The 21531-nt window shown below is 37.4% G+C and overlaps 1 long non-coding RNA gene across 1 annotated transcript in view; it reads right to left on the reverse strand.

The window, feature by feature from the left end:
• Window positions 1–2128: 2128 nt before the first annotated feature.
• LOC309659154 overlaps window positions 2129–21531 on the reverse strand; it is a 41898-nt gene continuing 22495 nt past the window's right edge. Inside the window, exon 2 of the long non-coding RNA XR_014262633.1 lies at window positions 2129–19845. This is a non-coding gene — a long non-coding RNA (uncharacterized lncRNA). The remainder of the gene's footprint in view (window positions 19846–21531) is intronic.

Genomic DNA, 21531 nt, shown 5'->3' on the forward strand with positions numbered 1-21531 from the left:
CCTAATTTCAGACAAAAGTTGCAAAATAGTACAGAGAATTCCTTGATACCCTTCACTCGGATTTTCCAAACGTGAACATAACCTTATTTTCTTTCTTTCTCTTTTTAATTTTTTTTTTCCTGAGCCATTTAAGAGTAACCCCCTAAATATTTGGTTTTTCCCCTCCAAAACAAGGAATTTTCTTACATAATCACAGTGCAATGATCAAAATCAGAAAATTAACATTGACACAATACTGTTATCCAATTGATGGACCACATTGAGATTTTGTCAGTTATCCCAACCATAAAGTCTTTTATGGAAAAAATAAATATCTAAGATTGTATGTTGCATTGGGTTCTCTTACGTCTTTAGACTTCTTTCATCTGGATCCATTCCTGAGTTTTTTTAAAATGTAATTGACATTTTTGAAGAGTCCGAACCGGTTGTTTTGTAGAGTGACCTCAGCTTAGGCTTGTCTGACTTTCCTCATGATTAAATTTATGTTAAGCCCTTTTAGCAGGACTTCCCCAGATGTAATGCTAAATTCTCAATGCATTGCATCAGGAGACGTATGCTGTCTATTAGTCCAGATGTTCCCAAATGTTCTTGGGTTATATTAGTTGGTTTTCTGTTTGAAGGGATTAAAGGATTTAATCCTTTGTAATTGTTATTTTAACTTGATTTTTCTTTTTAAATTCATTAACTTATAGATGGTGAAGCTTATGCTTTGTTTTACAGTTCTTTGAATTTTAACGTGTAGATTCATGTAATCGCCACTGCAATTAAAATACAAAAAAATTCTATCATCCTCCCCAATCCCCCTAAATTCCCTTTGCTACCCCTTTGTTTTCAAACCCTTCACCCATCCTTAACTCCTGCCAACTTCCAATCTGTTTTCTGACCTTATGGTTTGCTTTTTCCAAAATATGTAAATGCAGTCATACAGTATGTGACCATTTGAGTCTGGTTTTTTTCACTTAGCGTGGTACCCTTGAGATTCATCTAAGGTGTGGTATATATATCAAGAGTTTGTTACTTTTTATTTTGAATAATATTGCATTGTATGGATGTACCACAGTTTATTCATTCCTCTGGTGAGGCACATTTGAACTTCCAGGTTTTGATGATTAGGAGTAAAGCTGCTTTGAATATTTGTATACAGGTTTCATTTTACTTGGATAAATAACTAGGGATGCGATTGTTGGATCCTTATAGTATTTGTATATTTAACTGTTTTCCAAGTGGTTCGTGCCTTTTTGCTTTCCCACCAGCAGTGTATCAGCATCTCAGTAACTGTGCATCCTCACCACCACTTGATGTTGTCATTTTTTTAAAACCATCCTAATAGGTGGTTGGTTGTGTTCTTTGTGGTTTTAATTTACATTTCCCTAATGGCTTATCATGTTGAGCATCTTTTCATATGCTTATTTGTTATCCGTATATCTTCACTGGTAAAATGGCCGTTCAAAACCTTTGCCTACTTTTAAAAATCAGATTGTTTGTTTTCTTTCTGTTAATCTTTTCTTTTGTTGCTCACATTATCCCAGAATTGGCTAGTGGGTGCCCCATCAGTGTGGCTCCTGTGTCCTTTTGCCAGGTTCTTCTCCATATATTTGAGTTTATTCATGGATGCTGATAATGTAACTCTTTGAGTAGGTTTTGGATTTCCCTTGTTCAGGACCTGTGTGCAGTCTCCTCTTGGCTTATTTTCATGATGGGACCAATTTTCCTAAAAATAGACCAATTTTCTTAAAAATAAGCCAGCCTTAGTTGAGTCATCCTGTGAATTAAGGAATCATGAAATAGCATCATAAGAAACACAGATATAGGCTATTCATTCTCAGTTTATCAATTCTGTCACATGTTAAAATAGCTTGAGCAGTAGGGTGGTGAGCCTTGATGAAGGCAAGAAATCAGCCTCAATATCTCTTTGAACTTAACAATAGTGTAAGGAGAATAATCGATTTGATACATTTTGCAAGAACCGCCTTATTGCCTAGGAAAGAAGCATGCTTGAGGATGCCTCCTGGTAGAACAAGATCTAAATATTTACAAGTTATTAGAAGTAGGTTTGGCAGTCACTGTGTTTGTGTAGCAATGCTGCTTGTACAGATGCTCACTGACTTAACGATAGTTCAGTTTAGGATTTTTCACCTTTACCATGGTGTGAAAGTGACATGCATTCAATGGAAACCATACTTTGAATTTTTATCTTTTTTTTTCTCTCTCTTTTTTTTGCTCTTTCTTTTTTTCCTCCTTTGGCCGCGCCACGCGGCATGCAGGATCTTAGTTCCCCGACCAGGGATTGAACCCGCGCTCCCTGCAGTGGAAACACGGGGCTTAACCACTGGACCACCAGGGCAGTCCTTGAATTTTGATCTTTTCCCAGGCTAGGAATATGCAGTATGATACTCTTGTGACGCTGGTCAGCGGCAGAGAGCATAGCTCCCAGTGCCATGAGGGAGTAAACAATCAATGTACTTAACGGTCATTCTGTACACATATAACCGTTCTGTTTTTCACCTTCAGTACAGTGTTCATTAAATTACATGAGATGTTCAACACTTTATTATAAAATAGGCTTTGTGTTAGATGATTTTGTCCACTGTAGGCTAATTAAGTATTATGAGCATTAAGGTAGGCTAGGCTAATCTGTGATGTTTGATAGGTTAGGTGTATTTAAATGCATTTTCAACTTAATGATATTTTCAATTTATGATGGGTTTATCAGGACTTAAACCCATCATTTTATCTGATGGAGGTTTTGTTTTGTCTTTGGTGGAGTTGGCACTGCAATGGTGCCTGTCACATTTTTCTTCTAATACAGTTTCACATAAATACGGTTATTTAAAACTCACTTCATAGTGTTGTTGTGAAGTACTTAAAGAAAATATATGGCACTAGTGAACGAGTAATTCTAGGGAAGCTATATTATCTAAAAATAAAAGCATGTTTGAAGTCAGCTTATCTGCCATCTGTTAGCTCTGTGGCCTAAAATTTCTGAACCTCTAGTTCCTTATCTTTTAAAAAGGCATAGTGGTGTTCTTTTACAAAGGAATAATAGTGTTCACAGAGTATTGTTAAAATTCTTAGCACAATCAGTATGCAACAAGTTGTAATTACTCAATAAATAGTATCTGCTTTTAAAATTTATAATCACAGTTCTAGTGTTTAGTATTTAAGTAAGTTGAGCAAACAAATCTTGTATGCTTATACATTTTAGAGCAACATGGAGCTTATTCTAGAAAATGTGTATGGCACAGAGAACTGTAAAGACAAATCATAAATTGCCCATATTTCCAATAGAGAGAGATTTATCATTTAATACTTGGCTGTTTTTTCTTTTTTAATAGACTTTAATTTTTAATAGTTTCAGATCGTCAGAAAAAGTGAGAAGATAATACTGAGTATATCACACCCAGCTTCTCCTGTTTTTAACATTTTACATTTTAACATTTTATATACTTTGTTACGCTTAATAAGCCAATATTGATATATTGTTATTAGCTAAGTCCATAGTTGATTTGATTTCCTTAGTTCTTATGTAATGTACTTGTTCTTTTCCGAAATCCTATCCAGGATACCACATTACATTTGGTTGTCCTGTTTCCTTAGGCTCCTCTTGGCAGGGGCAATTTCTCTGAATTCGTTTTTTTTGATGACCTGAACAGTTTTGAGGAGTACTGGGCACAGATTTTGTAGGATGCCCCACTATTGAGGTTTGTCTAATGTTTTTCTCATGAGATGAATGGGGTTATGGGTTATTGGGAGAAAGACCACATGCAAAGTGCTATTTCCATGACATTATATCAAGGGTATATACTGTTTGCATGATTTATCACTGTTGATGTTGGTCATGGTCACCTGACTGAGATAGTGTTTGTCAGGTTTCTCCACCGTAGAGTTACTCTTATTTTTCCCCTTTCCATAATGTACACTTTGGAAGGAAGTCACTATGCACACTCCACACCTACGAAGTAGTGAGTCATGCTGCTTTTTCTTGAGGGTGGGATATCTACATAAATTATTTTGAGTTCCTCTATATGGGAGATTTGTCTCTTTTTTCCCATTTGCAGTCATCCCCCCATATCTTTGGGTTCTGCATCCACTGATTTAACCAACCTCAGATTAAAAATATTTGGGGAAAAAAAGAATGTATATATGCATATAATTGAATCAGTTGCTGTACAACAGAAATTAACAACATTGTAAATCAACTATACTTCTATTAAAAAAAAGTATTTGGGACAAAAGTTCCAGTAAGTTCCAAAAAAGCAAAACTTGAATTTGCCAAATGCCAGCAACTATTTACATTGTATTTACAACTATTTACATAGCATTTACATTATATTAGGTATTTTAAGTAATCTAGAGATGATTTGAAGTATATAGCAGGGTGTGTCCAATATGCAAATACTGTGCCCTTTTATATAAGGGGCTTTGAGCATCCTCAGAGTTTGGTACCTATGGGGGTCCTGGAACTAATACCCTGCAGACTCTGAGGGACAACTGTACTAGTTTGTTCAATCATTTATTTAAAGCAACATGGACTCATGAGTACTTATTTTATATTTTGGGTTATTAGCTAATACTATTTTACTTTGCTCTTTGAATTGTTCTAGCTTTGGTCATTTGGAGCTCTTTTGGTTGGCTCCTGTGCTCCTTTGACATAACCCTATTGGGCTTGTGTATGTAGATTTTCTTTTTTCTTTTCCTGCCCTTCCTCTTCTTCCTCCTCCTTCCCTCTCCTCTCTTACCCTTCCCTCTTTCCTACACCCCTCCTGTCCCCTTGTGTCCCTCTCCCTTCACATTCACCTTTGCATTTCCTTATTCTCTGCCACCATAATTATGGCACTACAGAGTCATTTTGTGTATTTACTACCTTAGAATCAGCCATTTTGCCAAGAAATTCTGCTTGCATTTATTAGAGAATGGTTTTAGAAACCAATATCTAGGCACAAGAAATGCTTGTTGCTCCTGGGTGCATTTCTTTTAGGCCCTCTTAGCTGACAGGCTGAAAAAAATGCTTTTATACTAACCTATGTATTTACACATATTTATAAGTATTTCTATATGTAACCATCTCTATCTACATTAAGCTAAACATGAGTTCATACTGTCTCCAACTCTTAATTCATTACATCATGGATCAGTCTAACTTCCCTCGTTTATCTGTAAACTCCCACTCCAATAGTAAAAAGAAAAAAACAACAAAAAAATAAAAACCCTGGTCCCCGTCATCTGCCATTCATTTACTTAATTATTCAATTCTGGTATACATGTATAGCTGTATCAGAATTGTTAACCTCTGCCCATTACAACATTATTTATTACAGTAAGTGCTTATGTGCAGTTCCTTTTGCCTTTAGTGTTACAGACTGCAGTCATTTCCAGAGTTATTTAGTGACCTAAATAAACCCCCCCCACCTCCTTCAGTGAGGTTGTTTTTATATATTTGTAATACAGTTAGAATCTCTTGTCACAGTCTGCATTTAATCCCCTAACCTCCTAAATGATTTTTTTAAATTTGCATGGATTAGGTTAAGGTTCATTTTGTGCTGTAAAGTTATATGGGTTTTGACAAATGCATCATGTCTTGTATTCACCATTACAGTATCATACAGAATAGTTTTACTGTCCTAAAAGTCCCCTGTACTTCACCTATTCATCATGAACCCCATACCCTTGGCAACCACTAATCATTTTACTATCTCTATAGTTTAGTCTTTTCCAGAGTGTCACACATGGGATATACATATCATATATACATATATACATATCATATATACATATCATATGATATGTAACCTTTCATACTGCCTTCTTTCACTTAGCAATATGCCTTTAATGTTATTTTATCTTTTTTTTAAAAATTAATTAATTAATTTTTATTTTTGGCTGTGTTGGGTCTTCGTTTTCTGTGCGAGGGCTTTCTCTAGTTGCGGCAGTCTGGGGCCACTCCTCATCGCAGTGCGCGGGCCTCTCACTATCGCGGCCTCTCTTGTCGCGGAGCACAGGCTCCAGACGCGCAGGCTCAGTAGTTGTGGCTCACGGGCCTAGTTGCTCCGCGGCATGTGGGATCTTCCCAGACCAGGGCTTGAACCCGTGTCCCCTGCATTAGCAGGCAGATTCTCAACCACTGCGCCATCAGGGAAGCCCCTGTTATTCTATCTTTTGTGGCTTGTTAGTGCATTTATTTTTATCGTTGAGTAATATTCCATAGTATAGGCGTACCATACTTTGTTTATTCGTTCACGTGTCAAAACATATCTTGGTTATTTCCAGCTTTTGGTGACGATTAATAAATCTGTTATAAACTTCCATATGCAGGTTTTTGTGTTGATAAAGGTTTTCACATCAATTGGTTGAATACCTAGGGGCATATTGCTGGCTCTTATGGTAACACTATGTTTAGCTTTGGAAGAGACTACCAGACTCTTCCAAAGTGGCTGTGCCATTCTACATTCCCACCAGCAATGTGTAAGAGTTCCTGATGCTTTGCATCCTTGCCAGCATTTGGTATTGTTAGCTTTTTTGATTTTAGCTATTCTAATAGCTGTGTAGTGGTATTTCATTGTTGTAATTTGCAGTTGCCTGTTGACAAAGGATGATTAGCATCTTTTCATATACTTAATTGCCATCTGTATATGTTCTATAATGAGGTGTCTGTTCAGATCTTTGGCCCTTTTTTTTTTTAATGACGTATAGTTGATTTACAATGTTGTGTTAGTTTCAGGTGTACAGCAAAGTGATTCAGTTACACATACACATATACCTATTTTTTTCAGATTCTTTTCCCTTATAGGTTATTACAAAATATTGAGTATAGTTCCCTGTGCTATACAGTAGATCCTTGTTGGTTATCTATTTTATATATAGTAGTGTGTGTATATGTTAATCACAAACTCCTAATTTATGCCCTCCCCTTCCCCTTTGGTAACCATGTTTGTTTTCTATGTCTGTGGGTCTATTTCTGTTTTGTGTATAAGTTCACTTGTATCATTTTTGTTTTGGATTCTACATATAAAGGATATCATATGATATTTGTCTTTGACAGCCCATTTTAATTTTTTTTATTATCATTTTTAAATTAATTAATTAATTATTTTTGGCTGCATTGGGTCTTTGTTGCTGTCCACGGCTTTCTCTAGTTGCGGCGAGTGGGGGCTACTCTACGTTGCGGTGCGCGGGCTTCTCATTGCGGTGGCTTCTCTTGTTGCAGAGCTTGGGTTCTAGGCACGCGGGCTTCAGTAGTTGTGGCTCATGGGCTCTAGAGCGCAGGCTCAGTAGTTGTGGTGCACGGGCTTAATTACTCCACGGCATGTGGGATCTTCCTGGACCAGGGCTCGAACCCGTGTCCCATGCATTGGCAGGTGGATTCTTAACCACTGCACCACCAGGGAAGCCCTGGTGGCCCATTTTTAAATTGAGTTTTTTTTCTTCCAGTTTTACTGAGATATAATTGACATGCAGCACCATATATGTTTAAGGTATACAACATAATGATATACATCATGAAATGATTATCACAATAAGTTTATTGAACACCGATTATCTCATATAGATACAGAATTAAAGAAATAGAAAAAAAATATTTTTCCTTGTGATGAGAACTCTTAGGATTTACTCTCTTAACAACTTTCATATATAACATACAGCAGTGTTAATTATATTCTTATTGAGTTTTAAGAGTTCTTTGTGTATTTTGGATACAGGTTCTTTATCAGACAGATACCTGTTTTGAAAATATATTCTTTATTTGTGGCTTACCTTTAAAAATATATATGAAAATAATGTATGTATATGAATTATTTATATGTAATATATGTAATTTACTTATATATGATTATGTAGAGGTGAGATCATACTGCCTGTTTATTTTTGTACCTTCTTTTCTCTTTAACATTATTTTATAAACCTTCTCTAAACCGTTAAATTTTTTTAAACATATTTAATAATAAAACAATATTCCACTGGTAGATTGCAGGAATAGCCCCAATTCTTTACTCTTCACTGTGTCCATTCCGTTTACTGTAATTTTACGATAAGACTAAATAATAAACATTTAAGGATTTTCAGGTCATATGGTCTCTGTTACAACTATTCTGCTGTTGTAGCCTGAAAGATCCATAGAAAATATGTAAATGAAAGGAAGTGTCTATATTCTAATAAAACTTTATTTAAAAAAAACAGACAGTAGGTCACATTTTGCCTGTAGCCTATAGTTTGTTGACCCCGGATGTAACTTTGTAGTGCCCTTATACTCTTCTCTGGGTTTTGGTGATTAGAATGAGGTGGAAGTTCTGAGTTTAGGGCTCAGGAGGGCTTGCACCTCTGTCTTAACTGTGAAAACATGCCTGGTTGAGTGTTGGAGGAAGAGATACAGGTGGCACAGACCAAGTTGCCCCATTGCCCTGTATGAAGCCAGCCAACCCTCAGACATTGAGCAAGCCCAGCTAAGATCAGCAGAACTGCTGAGCTGACCCCTGACTAACCCCAGACACGTGAGCAGTAAACTTATATGCCCCTGAAGGTTTGTGTTCACTGCATAGCATTGTTGTGGCATTAGACAATTGGTAGACTGATGTGCCAGCATTTAATTATCCAATTTCTAAAGTTGGTCGTTGCCAGGTTTTTTTCATTTTTTCCTTTTCTTATAAAAATCTGTCCATTTTGCTCATTATTTTCTTAGGAGTGAAATTACTGTCAAAGAGCATGTATGAATCTCAGGACACATTACAAAAATCCTTCCCAGAAAGATGCTTTCCATGTGGTAGAATTTTTACGAGTATCTCTTACAATCTTACTATTCTTGATGATTGACATGTTTCTCTTTCCACTTAATATTTTCTGGGCTTAAGTAGGTGAGGCCCAGTCCACAGTGATCTATTTGCTGAACTTCTGTAGCAGTTACTGTCTGTTCTACTTGGTTAGTTTTTATATGCCTCCTGAGTTATCATTACTATTTTTATGTGTATTTGTCTTTCTCTCTAACTAGACTGCATTTCCTTAAGGCAACACAAATATAATGCATAAGTCCTCAAATATATAGTTAGTAGTATGATTTGATTGAAGTCAATATTTTGAAAAATGGGTATAGTTTTGTTTTAAATAATTCCTTACAAGTCTGGCCATGAAATAAGAAATCAAGCAGATCTTACTGGCGTTAGAGAGGCAGTAAGTGGGATTTGTAGGGAGAGTTGTTCATGTTGGTCAAGACTTCATTTTACTTAATAGAAACAAAACCTGCATCTAATTCTAAGCTTGGTAAATTTTATGTGAGTAGTGCTAATTATAATTAATTAACCACAGAAGTCTTATGTTGTAGTATTAACACAAACTGTTCAGTGTAACACACAGTAAATAGTTTTCTTACTTTAGGGTACTTTATTGTATATAATAGCACAAATGGTATTTGTAAATGATCATGTGGACAGAGAAGTACAAATGACCTATGCAGAGAAGGTAGCTTGTAATCAGAAGGATAAACTCTTGGGCAGTATTCAAGAAGTATAAAATATGTTTGGTGGTTTTCCTGTGTTTATGCATTTGGATCAGAATAATGTTGATGTGCTGACTACTTGACAGAGGCTGAGATAAATCAGTGTTCATTTGGGTTCTAGAGTGTCAGCATAAATAAATGCTGTAGAAGTCTCCGCGGAGTGTTGCGAGACAGATTCCTGGGTTGGTGACACTCTGAATAGTCTGGAATGTGGAATTCTGTGTTTCCGAGAGGATCTTAAAAATATCTGTGTTCTGATTGTAGAGTTCCATTTTGGCATTTTGCCTTTTTATTTTTATTGGAGAATAGTTGGTTTACAATGCTGTGTTAGTTTCTGCTGTACAGCAAAGTGAATCAGTTATACATATACACATATCCACTCTTTTTTAGATTCTTTTCCCATATATATATAGGCCATTACAAAGTCTTGAGTAGAGTTCCCTGTGCTATACAGTAGGTCCTTATTAGTTATCTGTTTTATATATAGTAGTGTGTATATGTCAGTCCCAATTTCCCAATTTATTGCCCCCCACACCCAGCCTTCCCTCCTGGTAACCATAAGTTTGTTTTCTACATCTGTGACTATTTCTGTGGCATTTTGCCTTTTATTTTGTGAGAATACATAGACTCTGATCCTAGGTAAATTTGTAATTTGCAGAAAGTTTGTTTGGGGTTGTTCCCCCAGTCCCTTACTCTGCCTTCCCTAGTCAAGTTTGCCTTTTCTTCTTTTCATAGGAAATGATATTCATAGTAAGGGATAGAATAAATAGTTATGGAGTAAAGTGTTACTCCTGGGAGTATTTTCATTTTTGTTAGGGACTTAAGCAAAGGCACATTCAAATGGAGGAAATATATTTTGGGAGATAGCAAATCTTCTGAGTGTGGTAGATTGAATTGTTGGTCACAATTCTTAATTCCTCTGTAAGTAATCAATAGCCTTATATTGCCCCAGTCCTTATGGTGGTGGAGTGTATTTCTTTGTCCCTTAACTTTGGATTTGGCTGTGTGACTTGCTTTGGCAGTGGGGTGTTAATGGATATGGTAAGAAGATTAAAATGCCTTTGCTTATTTGCACTTGTGTTCCTGTCTTTCTGCCTTCACCACGAGAAGAAATGCCCTGGACAGTCACTGCCTCATCTGGGCTCAGAATGGAACATTTGAAGCAGTGTCACTCTAAACAACCCCGAGTGTAAGAATAAATGATTAGTTGTTAAGCCTTTGAGTTTTGGGGTGGTTTCTTATGTAGTATTATTGGCAATGGCTAACTGACAGTCTCTTCATCTTTAAAATTCATTTCATTAAGTAGTTGTCAATGGATACCTTCTGTGATTGTAGAAATAGCCAATCTCCCTTCCCCCATTCATTGGATAGGGTTAAAGTTAAGATAATAGTGGATATACTCCTGTAGAGTCCCTTAAAGCAGCCTGGCTTTTACTGCTGCTTTCACTGTTGTGAACAAGTACAAAAATTTTATTGGGTTCATTCCCATGCATTCTCCTTTCTGCCTGTATTATAGGCTTTACTGGTTTAAATAGTGGTACCTTGGGCAGATGGGGGAGGCCAAGAAGACCTAGCTCCAGTTGTTCCCAGCTCTGCTTATGGCAAGCAGCTTCACTTTTATTTAGATATTTGGTTTTCATGTAAGATTTTGTTAGGAAAAAAAGGTATTTTTTAGAAAATCTAAAAATTGCTTATAAACAAACTTGTACATTCATACCATGGGATGTTATTCATCAATTAAAAGGAATGAACTGTTGATACACACAACTTGGATGAATCTCAAGGGAATTATGCTGAGTGAAAAGACTCAATCTCAAAAGGTTATATATTGTGTCATTCCATTTATATAATATTCTTGGAACAAATTTATAGATAGAGAATGGCTTAGTGATTGCCAGGGTTTAGGGATGGGTGTGTGTGTGGAGGTTGGGTGTGGCTATAACGGGGTAGCACAAGGGAGGTTTTTGAAGATGGAACGGTTCTGAGGTTTGAGTGTGGTGGTGATCACATGAAACTACACAGGTGATAAAATTGCACAGACAGGCAGACAGATACACATATACATGCTTTTAAAACTAATAAGATCTGAATAAGCTCTGTGGATTGTCTCAGTGTCAGTTTCCTGGTTTTGGTCCTGTATTCTAGTTATGCAAGATGTTACCCTGGTGGGAGGATAGGTGGAGAATGCACAGGACCTCCCTGTACATTTTTTTTTGTTATTTCTTGTGAGTATATGATTATTTCAGAATTAAAAGGGGAATTAAAGGCATTGCCATGTGTAAGAGCTAATATTAGAGGAAAAGAAATAATTTTTCCTTTAATAAATCAAATAATAAATCATAATAAATAATAAATAAATGATTTATTTGAAAGAAATTTAAGTGAATATTGATACATTTTATTGGCAAGTTACTCATTTCTGATAATCTAAGATGTTCCTTAGAGAAAACGTGACAGAAGAGAGGGTGCATGTGTGTATGTGCGTGTGTTTATTCAGTTCTGTCAAGTGGAATTTATAGGAGTGCCACAAAAGGACCCACTGTTATTGCTGATATTAGCAAAAGGAAAGAGGAGGATATTAAGTAAGGGAAAAGAGAAGAGAGGGTCTACATTTTATGAGGCAGAAGGCAACTAACAGAGGACTAGCAATTTTCAGTTCTGGCAATCCAGGGAGACCTTTGTGTTAGGAAACTAAAAGCAGTTTTCTTTCCATTAGGAATGTTCAAAGCTGTAAATGTTCACAGTAACATGCTCCCTTGCTGTCACGTATTTGGGAATAAACTGAAGTTCACAGGAGTTGGGTTGAGGCTTACTGGTTTGAGAATAAAATCATCTAACAGCCCCTAGCTTTGGACTCTAATCTAATTCAGTGATGTTAACATCACCAGTGTCCTATACAAATTTCCCCATTGTTCTGTGATTTGAGAATTTCCAGTTCAAGCAAAAAAATAGAAATGCTTTTTTTAAAAAAGAATTTTAAAGATTGTGATATGATTTGTCTTAGTACTTCTTTTAGTTATTTAAAAAAAAAGTTATGATGCAAAACAATCTAACATGGATTACGGGTCTGATAATATGTTTACCCAATCTGGTGCTTCCCACTGACTAAACCATGGAAAGTTGAGCATCAGACCTGTAGTATGAAATATGGAACCGTATTTACCCCAAGCATATGAATGAATCTATCAAGAAGGAAAGGAGGTCAGTCATATCCTTTATTATATAACTGCTTTTTCATATTTTCCTTTTTCTAAGGTATGAGGGTACAAAATAAAAGGCGCACAGGTGGTACTCAGCTGTCTTTACCGTACAGTCACATTTTCTTTTTTTATATGGCATCATATGGTAATACAGTTTTACTCTACTTATATGTGTGCGAAAGGAAGTGCGGAATATAGTTAAGTGCATAGGCTCAAGAACGAAATGTCCTGAGTTCAGATCCCAGCTGTGATCCTCAGGCAAGTACTTCCCTTCTTTGACTCAATCTGCTTATCTGTAAAATGGGAATTCAGTTGTTTAAAATTGTGGTGTCCCATTATTGTGAGGGTAATAGAAATGCAGTATTTTTCAGATGGTCTGTACTGTCTCTACTCACATAAAGGGGCTGGAAGTGCAAAAAGGAAAACAAGTGGGCCTGGAGCAGTAAAAAGGAAGATGAAGGGGTGATACCCAGAGATAGAAGTGCAGATGCTGCCGCCCTTGAGTTGACCTGCTGCTGTACTCTTGAAGGCACAGAGGCAGGCCTGGATCTGCTGAAGAGGTGTCACTTAACCAAAGGCTACTGCTTCTGCCCTGACTGCTCATCTGGAATCCATTTCCATAGCAGCAAGAGTGTCTGCCAGCAACTGTCACACATTGGGAACCAGGGCCTTTCTCTTTCTTCAGCTTCCTCAGTTCCCTTCAATGCCTAACAGGAAGCTACCTGGCAAGAGAGCTTAGAAATAGAGTTTGATGTTTCCCAGCCCCAGATGTTCAGAGTAGCATATAGAAGGGTAGGTGGGGTGAAAAATAACAGGTAACTAACCTGTGCAAAGACTATGTATATGCACATATCTTCTATAATCAGTAACTGTGTCTCTAGGAAGGAGAACTTGGGGGCTTGAGCACAGCAGTGGAGGGATGCATTCATTTTATTCCTTGTCTTTGGGGCTTTGTTTTTGATGCCTTTAGATCCACAGAATTAAGTTGATTTTATTCATTTCATAGCATGTTGATTTTTGTTCATGCAATGCATCATGCCATTCCTTTTTCCCATTGTCACTTATGCCATGTATGTCTACCTCCCATACTTTTATATAGATGTATTGAAATTCTTGAAAGAGATTGGGTTGGTGAAAAGGTTCATTTGGTTTTTTCTGTAAGATGGCTCTAGTAGCACTTAGTTGTCTTTAACTTCATTCAAAACAATTTTGTTAGATTGTATGCAACAGCTGTCATTAGCGTGCCCTTAAAAAAAGACTACCAAAATTGGTGAATTTTTGTGTAGCTATTTTAATACTGAAGATGGAAGGAAGAAAGCAACATTTTTGGCGTATTATGCTTTATTATTTCAAGAAAGGTAAAAATGCAGCTGAAACGCAAAAAAAGATTTCTGCAGTGTATGGAGACGGTGCTGTGACTGATTGAACATGTCAAAAGTGGTTTGCCAAGTTTCATGCTGGAGATTTCTCGCTGGACGATCCTCCACGGTCGGGTAGACCAGTTGAAGTTGATAGTGGTCAAATCGAGACATTAATTGAGAACAATCAGTGTTATACCACACGGGAGAGAGCCGACATACTCAAAATATCCAAATCAAGGGTTGAAAATCATTTGCACCAGCTTGGTTATGTTCATCACTTTGATGTTTGAGTTCCACGTAAGTTAAGTGAAAAAAACCTTCTTGACTATCTGCATGTGGTTCTGTACTTAAACGTAATGAAAACGTTCTGCTTTTAAAATAAATTGTGACGGGTGATGAAAAGTGGATACTGTACAATAATGTGGAACGGAAGAGATCGTGGGGCAAGTGAAATGAACCACCACCAACCACACCAAAGGCCAATCTTCATCCAAAGAAGGTGATGTTGTGTATATGGTAGGATTGGAAGGGAGTCCACTATTATGAGCTCCTTCCAGAAAATCAATTAATTCCAACAAGTACTGCTCCCAATTAGACCAACTGAAAGCAGCACTCAACGAAAAGCGTCCGGAATTTGTCAACAGGAAACGCATAATCTTCCATCAAGATAACGCAAGACCACATGTTTCTTTGATGACCAGGCAAAAACTGTTACAGCTTGGCTGGGAAGTTATGATTCATCCGCCGTATTCACCAGACATTGCACCTTCGGATTTCCATTTATTTCGGTCTTTACAAAATTCTCTTAATGGAAAGAATGTCAATTCCCTGGAAGACTGTAAAAGGCACCTGGAACAGTTCTTTGCTCAAAAAGATAAAAAGTTTTGGGAAGATGGAATTATGAAGTTGCCTGAAAAATGGCAGAAGGTAGTGGAACAAAAGGGTGAATACGTTGTTCAATAAAGTTCTTGGTGAAAATGAGAAATGTGTCTTTTATTTTTAGTTAAAAACCAAAGGCACTTTTTGGCCAACCCAATATGTAATGTTATTCATGGGTTAAATTTAAATAAATGCTGTTGTGCTAAAAATTTTATTCTTTATTACTTTTTTACACTCAGCATTAGGTTTCTGAAATGGATCCATGTTGCTGTATATAAATTTGGTTCACTATTTTTTGTTGCATGATATTCTGCCATATGCATTTATCACCCTTTCTCTTCTCATATGTTTTCCCATAGATGGGCATTTAAGTTGCCTGCAGTTATCTTGCATACAATACTGCAATGAGCAGCTTCATCCCTGTTTTATTTACTTTATATTGATCTGTTGAGAGTTTCTGCGATATATATCCAGTGTGGCAAGCAGCCTCAAAAATAGCTCCCAATGATCCCTGCCTCCTAATATTCACACCTTGTTTAATCTCCTCCCCTTTCATGTGGACTGACCCTAGCGATTCTCTTCTAGTGAATAGTATCTGGCAATTGTGATGAGATGTCACGTCCAAGATTAGATTTTTAAAGATCTGTGACTTCTGTCTTACTTGCCATTTCTCATTCTCTCTTCTTTGGGGGAAGCAAGTTGCTATGTTATGAACCACCCTGTGGAGAGGTCCATGTAGCAGGGAACTTAAGTGTCTGACCAACAGCCAACAAGGCTCAGATCTGGCAACAGCTTTGTGAGTGAGCTTGGAAGCAGATGCTTCCCAAGTTACCCTTGAGGTAACTGCGGCCCCAGCTGACTCTTGATTGCAACCTTTTGAGAGACCCTACTCAGAGGCACCTGACTAAACCACATCTGGATTCCTGACCCACAGAAACTTTGAGATAATAATCTTGGGTAATTTGTTGCACAGCAATAGGTAACTAATATACCCAGAAATGTGGTTGTTGGGCTGTGGGATATATGCATACTTAAGTACTGCCAGATTTCTTTCTTGTCAGCAATACTTGAGGCTTTTGTTTCCTCACACTTTTCACTAGCACTTGCTAGTATCAGATGTTTCTAAATAATTTTTTGCAAACCTGACAGGTGTAAAGTGATATCTCATTTTAATTATATTTATTTGATAACATGCTGAATATCTGTTCATATCCCTTTTGGTCAGTGCTTATTTATATTCTTTGCTCGTCTTTCTTTGATTTTTCTGTCTGTTGATTTGATGAAATGTCTTACAATAGCCCTTACTGGTTTCAGAAATTGCAGATATCTTCACTTATTTTATTAGTTGTTAAATTTGCAAATAATGTCCTTCGTTAAACAGAAGTATTTAACTTTGATGTAGTTATAACAAGAAATTCTTTCTCCTTAAGGTTTGTGCTTCTCTGGATCTTGTTCAAGCAGGACCACTGATATCTATAATTCAGATTTTCTGAATAAATAAAAGTCTTCTCACTAAAAACTGTTGGATGAATTGAAGCAGGTTTAAAAATATGGACAAACACTATGCTCTGTTGTTGCCCATTTCATTTGAATTTGCTTTGCAACACCACTGCAAGTACTTATCTTACATATAATGTGGTAACTTAACCCATTCATAAATCTGGGTAAAGATGAGATGTGGCCGTGTTGCAAGTGACCTGAGTTAGGTTAATAGAACCTCGTGGGAGTGAATTAATGCATTGGTCCCCAAGTTATAGAAACTATAAGATAAAGTATGTTGCAAAATAATAAAAGGTATTTTTCTACTTTCTTTTTATTTAAGTTAGAGGAGAAAGCCCCAAACTCTTTTAAATAATAATTTTAGCTTTAGTTTAAAAATGTCCACCAGATGGCACCACTGCATGATAAGTACTTAATGAAAATCAGAAGCATTATTCTCACACTTATCTTAAAATCGGTTGAAATAAGAATGTATTGACAGTGTAATTATGGAGATAATTTTGGCTCCCTATTAATTAATCTTCAAGAAACCCTTTCTGAGGCTCCAGGTTGGGTGAGGTATCTTTCTTCTGTAATTATTTACTAGAGTCTATTTCTTTCACTTGAGGTAGAGATCAGGACATTTTTAGCCTCACTAGGCCATGAATCGTGGGACTTTTATTTATTTTTCTGGTAATCATTAGGTTATGAGTTAAAGCCAGGTTTGGGAGAAGTGAAACCTAAAATGTAGACTTTCTAATTTAAACATATCTTTCAACGTGTATAAAACCTGCAGGTTGGGAAAATCATGGAAATAAACATTGCATTGCTTTAATTTTATATAGTGAATTGATAATGAAAAAAATAGGCAAGATTATCCACCTCATTCACTGGACTGATCTACAAATACCATTTCCTTTTGGGAAGTAAGCATAGAGAAATTTGTAGACTTTGAAAAATAAATATTAATTAATATATCCAAGGACCATAAGAGTAACTTCCAAGCAACAATCTGTACTCCAAGTATAAAACTTTCATACCATTTATTCTGAATGGTACTGATGACTCAGGCTCTGTGTCTGGGTCCAAACATCCTAGAAAAGTTTCTATGAGCTCCCTCTCTCTTGTCCTTTGGAGACATGATATCTTTTCTATATTACTGATACATTGAGAGGCCCAGCCAAGCATCAGGCTTTCCATCCCTGATTATCTCCAGAACCTTCTTACTGCTGTTCACTTGCGGCAGGTACTCAGTATGTTTTCACGATTGAATTCACTTTTAAAAAATGATCAATGCCAATATTTCCCAAAGTGTGATTAATGAAACGATAATCTTTCCAGAAGCTACTTGGAAAGTGTTCTGTGGTTAAGCAAACTTTTTTCTCAGCACCGCTCACATTATCATGTTAAAGATTCTCTGAAGCCTTTTAGCCGTGATTCTCAGTAAGAGTGGTACTGCCCCCTAGGAGACATTTTATAAATTATAAATTTGTGGGAGCGTTCTTTTCACACCAGTTGGCCCAGATGTCATGGACAGTAGATAGTGTGCAGTGCACAGTCTGTCCTGTAAAAACAAGAGTTGTCCCTCGCCCCCTGGGACTTACTTTTGTCCTTGTAGCTTTAAAATCTGTTTATAATTAAGCTTAGGACCTAACTCTGTTTTGCAGATAAACACATACCAGTTGTGATTTTATAATAGTAGACAGTGAATGTCTTAGGAATACAATGACCATGTAAATTAAGGGAAGGTTATATTTTGTTTTATTTGGAGCTGTACCAAGAATTGTTTACTATTTCATAAAAGGACATCAAAAGCAAACAACACTGGTTGTATTTGAGTCTGATACAGCACAGCTCTGTTGCCTATGTTTGTAGTTGTTATATTTTCCATGATTTTCTGTCTATGTCTTTTGGTTTAGTCATTCCCAAGATTTACATATTAAAGTACACATTATGTTATTGTTGGTCTTTTTGGAAATTACGTTTATGTAGGACATACCTATGAATTTTGTTTCAGGATGGTAAAGGAGGTGTTACAAAGATACATGTTTACAACAAGGGCATATTGGATCTGAAAGGGTTCAGAACCACTATCCCAAGTGGAGAAATCTGGAGAATCTTCTTAACCCTGCATTTGGTAAATTAAATTTGATAATAGAACCTTTATTTTGTGTAACATCTGTTAACTTTAGGGAAGGCTATACTAATGCTATACTAACTCTGTCATTATGAAACTTTTCATAGTACTTTAGACTTCTCAAAATGCCTTCACATGCCTTATTTCAACTAATTTTCACATCTTATGAGGTGCATAGGATAGGCATTCTCATTCTGTAGATGAAACAGAAGAAGAAAGAATTCAGGTGACTCATCGTAGGTCACTCAGATGCCCGTGCCAGACCTAGGATGAGAGGCCTGATTCCCAGATCCATGCCCTTTCTTCTGTATCTTACAGCTCTGGAAGTTTGCCAATCCTAGCACAGACTTCTCTCCATTCCTCTGTGCTTCTATAACCAGGGAGTAAGTAGACAGGGAAGAGGTTGAACCCTGCGACAGAGCAGCGCTGGGGCAGGTGAAGCATTCCCCCAGTAAGGGGCTGTCTGTCCAGTCTGAAATGCACCAGTTTCTTATTTCCCTATTCCTACGTCTTGTTGCTTGCCTTTCAAGTTCATCACCTTTCTTATATCTCTAGATGAAAAGGGTGATCAAGGGAAGGGAAAGAAAATGAAATCGCAGCTCACTAGTTAAAACTACCAGATGGAGTGTGGAATCTGTGATTTAGCACTGCTTTGTATTACTTTGTTTTCCCATTATCTTTTGTTCTTCCCGGGGCTTGTGGTTGGCATTTGCATAACCAACTCTAGTTGTGATTAGAGACCTATAGGATGTCTTTATTCTTAGGAAGAAATAATAATAGCAAACAGTGTGTACTACAAGTCAGACATCGTTCTAAGTGCCTTATGTAAATACATTAATTCATGTAATCCTTATAAAAACTTTATGAGGTAGGTAATAGTGTTATTTTTATTCAGATGAGGAAAATGAGGCAAAAGAGAGTTAAATTGTGTACTCAAGGTTACACAGCTAGTAAGTGGTGGAGAAGGGACAGTATTTTGCCCCAAGCCATACAGTGGCAGAACCCAGATTTGAACTTGGGGTGTCTGGCTTCAGAGAAAAGCTTATAGATTACCAAAGAGAAACAGGCTAGGGTATACTCAGAACAAGACAGGTGGAATCTTGTGGTTCTCTTTTAGGATGAGTATTGCAAGAACTTTTATTGAAGATTTAGTTGACTGAAGAAAAACATACAACCCAAAAGTTGCAACTTATGTTTTATTCAGGGAGCTTACTGAGGACTGTAGCCCGGGAGACAGCCCTCAGATAGCTCTGAGGAACTATTCCGAAGAGGTAAGGGAGGAGCCAGGATATATAGGAGTTTTTGCTGGGGAAAAGAAAAAGTGCAGTCAAACATCAAAAGATGACTGCTAATCACAAAAAACAGACGTCTCAAGTTAATGGTTTTAGTGCTTTCCTATGTATGGGAAGGTGCAAGAGTCTGGGCTCACTGAAGTTATTCCTTAGATATGCATCTTATCTAGGATGTGTGTCCTGTTTTTCTCCATCCTGAATTCCCCCTCAGGGGACACCAGTGGGGGTGGCTGCTGTGGCTGAGGGCTTGATGGCGGGCAGTATTTACGGGAATGGCAGGCAACGTTCTTAGTTTACTGAAATGGCAGGCAGCGTTTCTTGTCTGCAGCTCATTACCAAGTTTGAGCTTTGTTTTGAAATCTAAAAGGGTGTCATGGTATAAGAAGTCTTAGAAGGAACTTCCTACATCTAAATCTCTCCATTCAGGTGTCATAGTCTCTTAAATTCTATCCATAAAGTGTCAGACCTTTGAGTTTTCTTTGGGTTCAACTGTTAGAAAGATATATTCTTAAAAGAGTAACATATTAAACTAACTGACAGACAAGTATCAGTTACTTAGTAGTTTTGAGCAAAGCTGCAAAGAGGTGAGGCTAGAGCCTCCTGTCCAGCTTTCTTCTTTCTTTCTTTCTTGCTTTCCTTCCTTCCTTCTTTCCTTCCTTCCTTCCCTATTTCCTTCCTCTGTCCTTTGGCTTTGTTTATAGCTGCAATCTGAGTAATATCAACAGCAAATATCAGCAAAAATAGATTTAAAATGAGGAGCAGGACAGTTTTATTTGATGCTTGCTGTCAAGTTTTATTAAGCTTTTTTACTGGACTGTCTATTTGTCCCTCTGTGAGTTTGGTGTAAATGTATTACCCATCCAACATGTGGGCCAATGCTCTTTTTCAAGCTTGTGCTAATTAATAATAGAGACCAGAGCTGGAACTCAGACAAGGCAAATCTACAAGTGGAACACTGGATGGGGAAGCAGGTGCATATCCTGTCTTGAGGTGGTGGTGAGCATGTGGGTGACTAGAGGTGAGGTGCAGTGGGACCAGCCTGGGAAAGACGGGGGACCAATGGGCGTGCACCAAGGGAGTGCCTGCTTACTCAGGGTTGGGCCCTGGGCACTTGCCATACAATGGCAAACAGGTAAAAGACTTCACTGGCATCCTTCCTGGTTCCTGAATTCAGAGTTTAAAATAAGGGAGGGGCTTCCCTGGTGGCACAGTGGTTAAGAATCCACCTGCCAATGCAGGGGACATGGGTTCGAGCCCTGGTCCAGGAAGATCCCACATGCCGGGGAGCAATGACGCCTGTGCGCCACAACTACTGAGCCTGCGCTCTGGAGCCTGCGAGCCACAACTACTGAAGCCCACATGCCTAGAACCCATGCTCCGCAACAAGAGAAGCTACTACAATGAGAAGCCCGTGCACCACAACGAAGAGTAACCCCTGCTCGCTGCAACTAGAGAAAGCCTGCACGCAGCAACGAAGACCTGATGCAGCCATTAATTAATTAATTAATTAATTAATTAATTAATTAATTAAAAACAAAATAAAGGGAATATGTGGACACTTTAGAAAGTCTCAGTTGTGATGAAATTTTCCTCAGAACTCCTTAGCAGCACATCTTATCTACCTTAAAATAGTTATCCAAATTGTGATTTTAGATATTTAAAAGCCTGATATAAAGCTAGTTTTACGTTCCTTTTACTA

This window comes from Balaenoptera physalus, assembly GCF_965194825.1.
Source record: "Balaenoptera physalus genome assembly, chromosome: 4".
Taxonomy (NCBI): Eukaryota; Metazoa; Chordata; class Mammalia; order Artiodactyla; family Balaenopteridae; genus Balaenoptera; species Balaenoptera physalus.